The following is an 11991-nucleotide window of genomic DNA, read 5'->3' on the forward strand; positions in this document are numbered from 1 at the left end:
TTTAGGCCACAATTTAATGATTTATTTTTTTGAACTATCAAAACTCCTCCAGCCAAGTATAGACTCTTGAAAATAATAGCATGAAATCATCCTAGGATTATAAATTCACAAGACTAGGCAGATATCGCACAAACAAGCTGACTAGTGATGAGTATGCGGATTGGTTCCGATTGAATCCGGGATTGAATCTTCGAGAGATTTCGTACTGCTAGAATTGAATCCGGTAACTTTGGAGGGAAGTCATATGTTGAATTCAAAGCATTAAAAGCTAATTTTTTTACTTTTAGCTTCTACGGTGATCGAGATTTCTATCACAATTTCTATTTTATGGTATAGGCCAGCGCCGACTTTTTTTGCACATTTAGTGACGGTGTGAAGTTTGTATGCAAGGCACAATTAAACTGTTCACAATTTAGCATGTTTACACAATAAAAAGGTTCACTTTACGCCTCCTCAACCTCTAAATTCAATTTATTTCGAGAAATCGTGAAAGTAATTCCAACCAAGATGTATCTTAAGGATGCACAACAAAGTTAAGAGAGATTCGCACGTCGGCAAGTGGCAAGTGCAAGTGGCAAATTGACGGGTACCTACCCCGTCCTACCTACCTAGCAAGGAGCAAGTGGCAAGTAGCTACTTGGCCAACCCATATCCAGCATAGCGCTGCTCTTCAATCTCGAAATCATATATTTACAGCTATTCTCCAAATTATAAATGAGGTTTTCACTTCGTTCGCCGAAAGAACCGATCGTTGTGCTCGTCTTTAATACGATATTATTAAGGATTCCTATTCCCTCTAGCTGACGCATACTTTTCGCACAATCTAACTCGGGGTCCACACTGCAGCGCGACGTCCCGTTTCAAAAGTAGCCCAGTTTTGGCAGAACAATCGCGCAAGCCAAGCGCGACAGAGGTAGGAGAGTATGTGGAAATATGTATCACATTGGGGCGCAAACTCGGCTAAAATTGTTTATTGAATTTTGAGGTAGTAATGCATGATATTTGTTTAGCTACGTATTTTATGCACCCTGAGTGAGTTTGGCGCTTCCACATTTGAAATTCACTGAGAAAACAAACTTAAACAAACAACGACGACATTTTGGCCCGCCGTAGGAAGTATATATTTGCACATCACCTCCTACTTGTTGAAGAGCAGTTTGCTTACGTTTCGGCCCGATAAAACTTTGGTAAAAATATCAATTAAAACTGAGTTTCATAACTGAATTACATTTGTGAAGGCTAGAGACAAGTAGTACAACGAAAAATCCGATGTTTCGTGGAGAATATTGCTCGTTTTGTTCGCGTTGGTGTTTCGGTTTGTTTACGTTTTGTCCAGCTGTCGGTTTGTTTTCGTTTCGAATTGACATTTGACAAGAGCTAGCGTGACGTCGCGTTTTTCGCTGTTTCTACACTAGCGCGATTTGTGCGACATTTTTTTTGTATGGAGTTCAGCCGCCTGTCAGGCGACGTCGCGCTGTAGTGTGGACCCCGTGTAACGGAACAAATTGTTCGACTTAGCGTAGGAGGATATATCCCGACTCGCATAACGAAAGAAGAAGAAGAAGAAGAAGAACAAAACGAGCAACATTCTTCACGAAACATCGGATTTTTCATTGAACTACTTAGTTTTGGGCTTCACAAATGTAATTCAGTTATCAAACTCCGTTTTTATTGATATTTTTACCGAGTCGACAGGAGAGTTTCAAAGCGACCGGACGTGTGTAAAGTGCTATCGACTAATAGACAAAGGTTTTGTTTTTTAGACGAGAGGACAAAAGGACGTTTTAGACGCGTGGACGAGGGTTGAGAGGACAAGTAGGAAAGTAGGAAAGTACGAGAGATAAGAGGTAGAGTGAACGATCTCAGTGGGTGGACGGGGAAGGAGATGGGGGTGGAGGACCCCGGAGGGGGGACCCTCCTAAAAAACGGTTATGCCTTATTGGCGGAGCCAACAAAAGAAAAGAAAAAAAGGAAACAGGCATTGCATATCAGCGATGATGAGGCTGTGTACGAAAACGAACAATTTATGCTGATGGAATCGACGACACCTGGCAAGGACCTGGCTAACGCAAATCCTTTTATCCTGGCGAAAATATTTGACAAAGTTCTGGACGACAAACCGATTGAAGCACGACGTTTGAGAGACGGTAAGATGCTGATCAGGGTAAAGTCTAAACGGCAAGCACTCAAACTTATGAAGATAAGCTCGATCCCGCATGGTAATGAAAACATCACGGTGAGTGTGAGGGAACACCCTACGCTCAACGTAGTTAAAGGAATTATCAGATGCGAGGATCTTCTCTTCTTGAGTGAGGAGGAAGTTTTGGAAGGTTTAACGAAGCAGATGGTAACGGAAGTTACCATAATGAAAAGAAGGAACCGAGAAGGTGAAATTGTCAACACGAAAACGGCCATCCTAACGTTCAAGCTTGCTCGAGTACCAAGGAAGGTTGATTTTGGATTGTATCCAGTAAAGGTGGAATTGTATATACCAAGGCCAATGCGATGCACCAACTGCATGAAACTAGGCCACACTAAGAAATGGTGCAGAGGAGAAAGAGCGTGTGCCAAATGCAGCCGTAAGACGCATACCGACGAATGCATGGAACTAAAGTGCGTGACCTGTGGTGGCAATCACCACACACTGGATAGAGAGTGTCCGGATTTTATAGATGAATGCGAAATCCAGAAGATAAAAACGGAAAAAAAAGTCTCTTATGCCGAAGCTAGAAAAATCAGGAGAGAAAGGTGCCCCATGGTCCCGAGGACCTATACAAAAGTAAATAGTTACGCGAATGAGGTAAAAAAAGACAGCATGGATGATAACACACAAAGAAAGGATAATACCCACACAAAAAACAAGAATAATCAAACAGTAAATATCGAACTACAAACACAAAGTACAGAGAACACTAACACACACAAAAATGACAACACGCTCAAAACAGATACAAATAGCCACACAGCCAATAGAGAACCACAAACACAGGAAACAATGAACACAAACAAAAACACAGAAAAAATGAAGGAAAAAACACAGCACGAAAGTGATAACGATACAGAAACAATCATACAAGTAGAAGAAACAGTAACCATAGAATTTCTAGCTTCCTCACCAGAAGGGAGTATAATTGAGGAGACGCGTATGACGGATGTGGAGGACATGAACATCCACATCGCGGATGAGGAGCTGGGAGCAGACTTGGGATGCTTGTAATTCTGCAAGCCAACATACAGGGATGGAGGCAGAACAAGGAGGAAATACAAAAACTAGCAGTCCAAGAGCAGGCCGATATAATAACCCTGCAAGAAACATGGGTAAAGCCAAAGGACAGAGTGTCACTGCCAGGATATTCGTTAATAACGGAGAACCGTGACGACGGGTATGGAGGAACGGCCATAGCCATTAAAAAATGCTACAAGACGGGAAGACCTCTAGGGGCAGTAACTTCCAGCAAGTATGTCCAAGTAGCAAGTGTCTATGTAAGGGAGCTAAACATGGTGGTTTGGTCCGTGTATGTGAGTCCCAAAACCCCGATAGCAATATTTAAGCAAGCTGTACGACAAATAATATCCAACGTTGACAAGACAACTCACAAGACAGTTCTAACCGGGGATTTTAATGCCCACCATACGTCATGGGGCAACACATACTCAGACGCGAGGGGAAAATTCCTGTTGGAAGAGATAAACGAAACGAACCTCATGCTAGTGCACAACAGGGAGGAAACGTTTATAAGCCCAGACCGTGCGAAAAGAAATTCAGCCATTGACCTAACTGTGATACCGACGTCGGCTTACCAAAGAATACAAAGAACGGTCACGGACCTGCACGTTGGGGCTAGTGGGCATAGGGTAATTTTAATCAAAATGGAAGAACCAGTAAAAGAAAACCAAACTGTGATAGTAAACATAAGAAAAATGGCCGCCCAGATGCAGAGTATAAGTGTGTCACAGGAGTCCACCATCATGTCAATCACCAAAGATATCATTAGAATTAGAGATAGTAACACCAAAAAAACGAAGTACAATCCCAAACCATGGTGGAGCGCTGAGGTGGAGAAGGCCTGGGAGGATAAAAAAAAGGCCCAGATGATATATGATAAGGACCAAAGCCTGAATAACCAAATAGAACTGAAAAAACGAGTGGCACGTTTCAGATATTTGAGAAAGCAAAATAGCTCCAAGAACTTCGAGAAATGGCTGGAGAAGGTGGATGGTCAGACCTCTTGCGGGAAACTATGGCAATTAATAGCCAAATGCACAGGAGGAAAAAAGAGTGGAATAAGGGAGAACGTGGTACACAGCAACATAGAGATTGCCAAGGGTTTCATGAACAAAAATTTTCCCGGGAAAAAAGCAAAGACGGTCAAAGCACCAAGCGTAATCTACGAGGACAAGATCTTGGACCTGGAGAAGTGGAGCAACATTCTGTCAAAAAAGAAAAACACGGCCCCAGGAGTGGACGGTATTACGTACAGAATGTTGCAAATGCTAAATGAGGAGTGTGCTGTGCGAATAGTGGAAGAGCTGAACAAAAAATATAATCAAGGCAAAGCGGGCAACAAGCTCAAGACAACCAAAATCGTGGCAATTAACAAGCCAGGTAAGGACCCTACTAAGCCAGAGAACTATAGACCAATAGCAATGCTACCAACCCTGATGAAAGTAATCAACACGGCAGTCCTGGAAAGGCTGACGGAAACGCTGGAGAAGTTCCACACCATCCCAAGCACCTCTTTCGGCTTCAGAAAAAACAGATCGATCACCACCGCAACCAACTGGATCGTAAACGAAATCTATAAGAATAACAGGGCAGGCAAAACCACTGGGATTATTTTTGTGGACGTCAAAAATGCTTATAACAGTGTAGACACCCTGAAACTGAAGAAAATCCTGCAATCCTCCATGATCCCAGAGACTGTGATAAGATGGATTGGAGATTTCTTAACAAACAGAAGGCTGCAAATGGTGGTTAACGATAAAAAGATCGAAAGAGTTGTGTCACAGGGTCTCCCCCAGGGTGACGTCATGTCACCAACCCTATTTAATATTTATACTAGTCAGTGCCATTCCCTTAATAGCGATAGAAAGATCAGTCTAATTCAGTATGCCGATGACTTTGCCATAATCTCGGCCGGCAACCCGCAAGCAGTCAAAGCCGAGCTCCAAAGACTGCTTAATGCCCTCATCGAGCACACAAAATGGCTTGAACTAGACATTAACACAGAGAAAACAAGACTGATGACCTTTCCTAAGGATGAAGCCGCAATCGTAATAAAACATAATGGCATAAATATTATTAAAACAAAAGTACACTCATTCCTGGGAGTAGCAATTGACCAAAAACTCAAATTCAACCGCCACATAGAGAATGAGATTCAAAAGGCACAAGGCAAACTCAACGTGATGAAAATGATCTGCAACAGGCGGAACAACGTAAGCCCGGAGAAGGCGGTCCAAGTTCATAGGGCAATCATAAGGGGGTCTATGGAACTTGGAGTAGCAATGACAAGTAATGCCACCAAGAAGGATTGTTTTAAAGTGGATAAAATACTACACCAATCACTGCGCAAAGCCACAGGGTGCACAAAAACAACCCCAATCAATTCCCTGATGGCAATTGCAGCGGAAGTCCCTTCCCCGATACGAAGGAAATTCCTAGTTGCAAAAGAGATGGTGAAAACAATAGCGTACTCCAAACCAAACCGGCAACAGCTGGAGAAGTCAACAAGAAGGGGCATCCGGAAACGGAGGTCGGCACAAGAAAAAGCGTTTATGGAGAACGCGGATATGGTTAAAACGATCCCAAAAATCATGTACAATGATCTGAAAGGCTGTGAGCTTCGGATTACGAAGCAGATACCGGGACTTACAGTCAGCAAAAAGGAGGCCAACCCCATGGTCATCAGACAGTTGTGCATCGCCCACCTGAAAAAGGGTGACCAAACCCGACCCAGAATTTACACAGACGGTAGTATCACAGAGGCAGGATGCGGCATCGGGATCTACCTCCATATACCAAAGACAAAAGAAACCAAAGAATTTGCTTATAAACTGACGCACAATGTAGCAATAAGTACCGTCGAACTAATCGCCATAGATAAAGCCTTGGAAATTGCCATAGCCGAAAGACTGACACAACCGATAATACTTACTGACAGCATGGTGGCATGCAGCATCCTGAGCAAGGCCCCCGGGGAAACCTATGTGGAGGAGATGGTGCTTAGGATACTGAGCAACTGCCTATGTGTCAGGGCGTCTTTTCAATGGATTCCCAGTCACGTCGGCTTGGAAATGAGAAAGCGGACGCGTTGGCAAAAAGGGGAGCCCACAGCAGCAACATCATTCCGAACCATTGCCGATTAAAAGACGCCATCCTCAACCTGAAACAAACCATGATGCTTGAGGCAAACGAGTGGTACACACAGATGAGCTCCACAAAAGGCAAAACTTTATACAGGCTGCAGAGCACAATTGAAAAAAAGCTATGGCACCACAAGCTGAAGCTACCGGCCAAAGCGACTAAGTGGCTTAACAGACTCTTGACCGGACATGATCACAGCAAGTTCTGGCTTAACAAGATGAACATCGTAGATTCTGGAATCTGCGATATATGTAACGTACCTGAGACTGGCAGGCATAAAGTTTTTTACTGTGATAAATACAAACTAGAAAGACAAAGAAGTGATATTAGCATAGACAAGTTCGAAACAAGCTTCAAGAAAAAAGACGCAAGGTACATGAAAGACACATATAATTTTATTGTGGAAAATAGGATTACGTTCTAGAAAGAACATCAAAAACCAAAGAGGATGAAAGCGACCTTTCCCATTGCAGCACGATCAACCACCGAGTGAGCCCGGTATAAGGCCAGGGGCAAAGCCTCAGCTTCCAGTTGGAAATAGCTGGACAGCTCGACAGGCAACCGGGATGGTCGTCTGGAATCCCTAAGCAGGGACCGTAAACAGAACGAAATGACAGCAGCAAGACGTCACAACAAATGATCGAACATCACAACACATGTATAGGGCGTCAGAACAGGAGTGAACAGAAAAAGGACCACTATCAGACAGGAAAGATAGATACAGAAAACCAGGACATATGGCCTTAGCAGCCAGTCCTTAACCTATAGAGGTCTATGTCTCCAGGTTAGCTTGCGAAGGCCCAGGAAGCTGGATTCAATAGCCGTACTGGAGTAAATCCTCGCGGAAGAAGAAGAAGAAGAAGAAGATATTTTTACCAAAGTTTTATCGGGCCGAAACGTAAGCAAACTGCTCTTCAACAAGTAGGAGGTGATGTGCAAATATATACTTCCTACGGCGGCCGCCGGCGGGCCAAAATATCGTCGTTGTTTGTTTAAGTTTGTTTTCTCAGTGAATTTCAAATGTGGAAGCGCCAAACTCACTCAGGGTGCATAAAATACGTAGGTAAACAAATATCATGCATTACTTACTTACTTACTTACTTATGTGGCGCTACAACCGCTGAGCGGTCTTGGCCTGACGAAGCTCCATCCGAAACCGCTCACGGTCGCTCGCCACGCTGGTCCAATTCCGTATCCCGGCTTTATTGGCGGCTTCGTCTACGCCATCCTTCCTCCTCAATTTAGGCCTACCACGCCTCCTCTGTCCTTGGGGACAGCCTAAAAGGACTTTACGGGCTGGGTCGTCCGGTGCCATTCTCATGACATGACCAGCCCACCGGAGCCTGGCGAGTCTAATTCGCTGTACGACAGTAAGGTCGCCGTACAGCTCGTAGAGCTCGTCGTTATAACGGCTCCTCCATTGTCCCTCCTCACATACGGGGCCAAAAATCCTCCTGAGCATCTTCCTCTCGAACACGGCTAAGAGGGTTTCGTCAGATTTGGACAGAGTCCATGTCTCGGAGGCGTATGTGAGCACTGGTACTATGTATGTTCGGTATAGTCCCAGCTTCGACTGTCTTGACAGGTATCGTGAGTGGAAGAGATTTCTCAGACTGTAATATGACCGGTTGGCTGCCAGCACCCTAGCGCGAATTTCATCTTCAATGTTGTTGTCGGTGCTGACCTTTGACCCAAGATAGGTGAAATTTTGGACGACTTCAAAAGTGCGTTCACCTACTTGTACGTCACCCCCGCGTAGGCTTTCGGCAATTGTTGGCAGGGCCGCTGATGGTGCCACCATCATCTTGGTTTTTCCCTCGTTTATCTGCAGTCCGAGGTTATTCGCCGCTTGCTCGATCCTTTGGTATGCTTCTGCTACATAGGAGAGTCTTCTACCAATAATATCAATATCATCAGCGTATGCCAGGATCTGGATTGACTTATAGAAGATGGTCCCCGAAGTTTCCACCTCCGAGTCTCGGATGGCCCTCTCTAGCGCTAGGTTGAAGAGTATGCAGGCAAGCCCATCCCCTTGGCGCAGTCCCTTGGTGGTAGCAAAGGAACTTGAGAGTTTTCCATCCACCTTCACCTGACAAGTGACGTTGGTCATGGTCATTCTTACAAGTCTGATTAATTTAGCCGGGATTCCAAATGAGCTCATGGCTTGATACAGTTTTACCCTGGCTATGCTATCATATGCGGCTTTAAAGTCAATGAAGAGATGGAAAGTGTTTTGTTGGTACTCTGCCATCTTCTCCAAGACTTGCCGCATGGTGAAGATCTGATCAGTGGTTGATCTCCCTCTTCGGAATCCCCTCTGATAGTTTCCTACTATCTCTTCAGCGTATGGGTCAAGTCGTTCTTGAAGAACGAGGGAGAATATTTTGTAGGCGGTATTCAACACCGTAATACCCCTGTAGTTACTGCAGTCTAACTTATCTCCCTTTTTGTATATGGGGTAGATGATACCAAGATTCCAATCACAAGGCATCGATTCGCTATCCCATATCTCAGATATCAGTCGATGAATTTCGTTCTCTAGATTTGCGCCTCCGTTTTTGATCAGTTCGGCTGTTATTCCGTCCGTGCCAGGCGACTTGTTGTTCTTGAGGCGACGGATAGCCTTTCGTGTTTCTTCAATGCTAGGTGGCTGAAGCATGATTTCGTCTGCTGGTGGAGCCTCCAGCTGCTCGTTAAACTGATCATTTAGTAATTCATCGAAGTACTGAGCCCACCGCGAGAGGACCTCTGGCTGGTTGCTGACCAGATCTCCATCCTTGCTGCGACAGCAGGTCACCTTCGGAGTAAAGGTGCTTCGGTGGCCTGCTATCGCTTGGTAAAACTGTCTTGTGGGTCCGTAACGCACTCTGGTTTCCTCGAGTTTCCGCATTTTGGCGTCCTCCCACAATTGCTTCTTTCGCTTAAAAACTCGTTTCTCTTCTCGTCTGAACCGGTGATATTCTTCTGCGCATGCCCGTGTTCTTTGTTTCTGCTGCATTGCTCGGTATGCGCAGTTTTTGCGTTCATTCACAAGTCTACACTCCTCGTCGTACCAGCCAGATCTGGTGTTGCCACGACGTTCTCCTAAAATGTTTTTGGCACAGTTCGTGATCGTTGTTTTTAGAGCATCCCATCTCCCGCTCGTATCTGTTTCTCCTTGTTGCAGTAGTAGAGACTCATTTATGGCTCCCTGGTAGGAGAGTTGGACTCGACTGTCCTTAAGAGAGTCCGTGTTGTATCGTGTCTGCGTGTTGTTTCTACCCACATTGGCTCGTGGGCAGGCGATCCTGCATCTTATCATTAAGCCAACCAGGTAATGATCAGAATCGATGTTGGCCCCTCTATAAGTTCTGACGTTTAACAGACTCGATTGGTGGCGGCGATTTATCAACACGTGGTCGATCTGGTTGGAAGTGGCTCCATCCGGGGATACCCACGTGATTTTGTGGATGTCCCGTCGCGCAAACTTGGTACTTCCGATGACCAGATTGCTCGCTGCTGCGAACTGGACCAATCTACTACCGTTTTCATTACTGTGCTCGTGTAGACTGTGGGTTCCGATGTACTGGCGGTACATCGACTCCCTACCGACTTTTGCATTGAAGTCCCCCAGGACGATTTTGAGGTCATACCTGGGGCAACTTTCATAGAGTTTCGCGAGGCGGCCGTAAAACAGGTCCTTCTCCTCTTCATCTTTGTCTTCGGTAGGGGCATGAACGTTAATGAGGCTTATATTATAAAATTTGCCTCGCATGCGCAGGTAGCATAGCCTATCGTTTATAGCCTTGAAATCAATGACTGCGGACTTCGCGCGTTGACCTACGGCGAAGCCCGTGCCGAGCATGTGGTGGCGGTCGTGGCAGCTATAGTAGATGTCGTAGCTACTGCCACGCCTATTCTGCACACCACTACCTAGCCAGCGTATCTCTTGTAGTGCGACGAGGTCCATGTTTAGCTTGGCTAGTTCTTCGTCCAATTGTTTCAAGGCTCCGGTTCTATACATTGTGCGTACGTTCCATGAGCCCATTTTAATCGTTGTCCGGGGGCGTTGCATGTGTCCGTTACCGTTGAATCCGTTCCGTATATTCGTTCGTCTTTCTGTAGTCGGAAGTACTGGGGCCGGGTGACTGGCCCTGCGACCCAGTGGCAGCTTTGGTTGCGCCTGGTTGCCCCCCAGGCGTTCAAGCAGCCCGGCAACCCGGACTGCTCACCCCCCTTCTGCCTTAGCCATGCAACCCCATCCTCCCAAGGGGGTGGGATTGGACCCGTTTACCCAAGCTCGGATAAGCGGGGCTACATGTACACGGTCTGTATGGCTTGGACATACCAGAATAGGAGTTGGGTAGGAGAGCCTATGTAGCCTTCAGGAGGCGTCGGATCCTACCCCATTCACAGACCAATATCATGCATTACTACCTCAAAATTCAATAAACAATTTTAGCCGAGTTTGTGCCCCAATGTGATACATATTTCCACATACTCTCCTACCTCTGTCGCGCTTGGCTTGCGCGATTGTTCTGCCGAAACTGGGCTACTTTTGAAACGGGACGTCGCGCTGCAGTGTGGATCCCGAGATACATATTACTGGGCTACTTTTGAAACGGGACGTCGCGCTGCAGTGTGGACCCCGAGTAAGAGTCTTTTTACCATTTCTTTATCGTTATTATTTATGGCGTACGTAAAAGGGATGTTTCCAGTGGTTGTAAGGAACAAATTCTGAGCAAACCATAGTAAACTGACGGTAATGTGGAGTGTAGACGCCCCTAGGCATCGGAAACAAATGTCATCACCTGAGCATAAAAACAGTATTATATTGGATTAACATATTATTATTCAAATCAAATTAAACAATTACACAAACCACGCGAACTTCCTTAATAGATTATTGATCTCTGAGTGAAATACATAGATCTTCCAAATGAATAATAAAATTCTTAGACTCTGGTAACTCACGCGATTGCACAAATTCTGATACATTTACATTTTCTTCAGGAACTGTTGAATTCAACAATGCTTCGATTCGATTTAGGTCAGCTACACTGATTTCCTTCAGTGGGTGTTCTAATTCATATTCAAGAAGGGACTCGGACAATCTGGAGTCATTACATTTCAATGAAAATGAAACTAGATCTACTTCATCTAAGCGCGTGATTCCATGGATGCCTTTTTCATTCGCATGTCGAAGCAAACTTTCTGCCAAATTGATCTTTTTCAAGTATATAGCAGCATAAAGTGGAGTATGTCCTTCATTGCAGATCGTCGTAATATTTGGATCGTGTTTTAATATTTCCTGTAATACTTCAATGGAATGATACATTACAGCATTGTGCACCAATGACCTTCCTCTACGATCCACTTCGTCTATAGAGCTTGAATTGTAATCGAGCAATAATTTGATTATATTTTCGCAATTTGATATAGGGTTTTTCAGAGCCATTTGAGCTGGTGTACATCCAAAACTATTTTTCACGGAGACATCAACATTTAACAGTAGCAATCGCTCAATTAGATCCCGCCTGCCGTTCAAAGCAGCAATGTGTATTAATCGATTCTTCATAATGTTATCTTCTAGATCAAGGAAAGAAACCCCTTGATCATCACGCAGATCACGATCTTGACAAACA

The sequence above is a fragment of the Anopheles coustani genome, chromosome X (assembly GCF_943734705.1).
Source record: "Anopheles coustani chromosome X, idAnoCousDA_361_x.2, whole genome shotgun sequence".
Classification (NCBI taxonomy): domain Eukaryota; kingdom Metazoa; phylum Arthropoda; class Insecta; order Diptera; family Culicidae; genus Anopheles; species Anopheles coustani.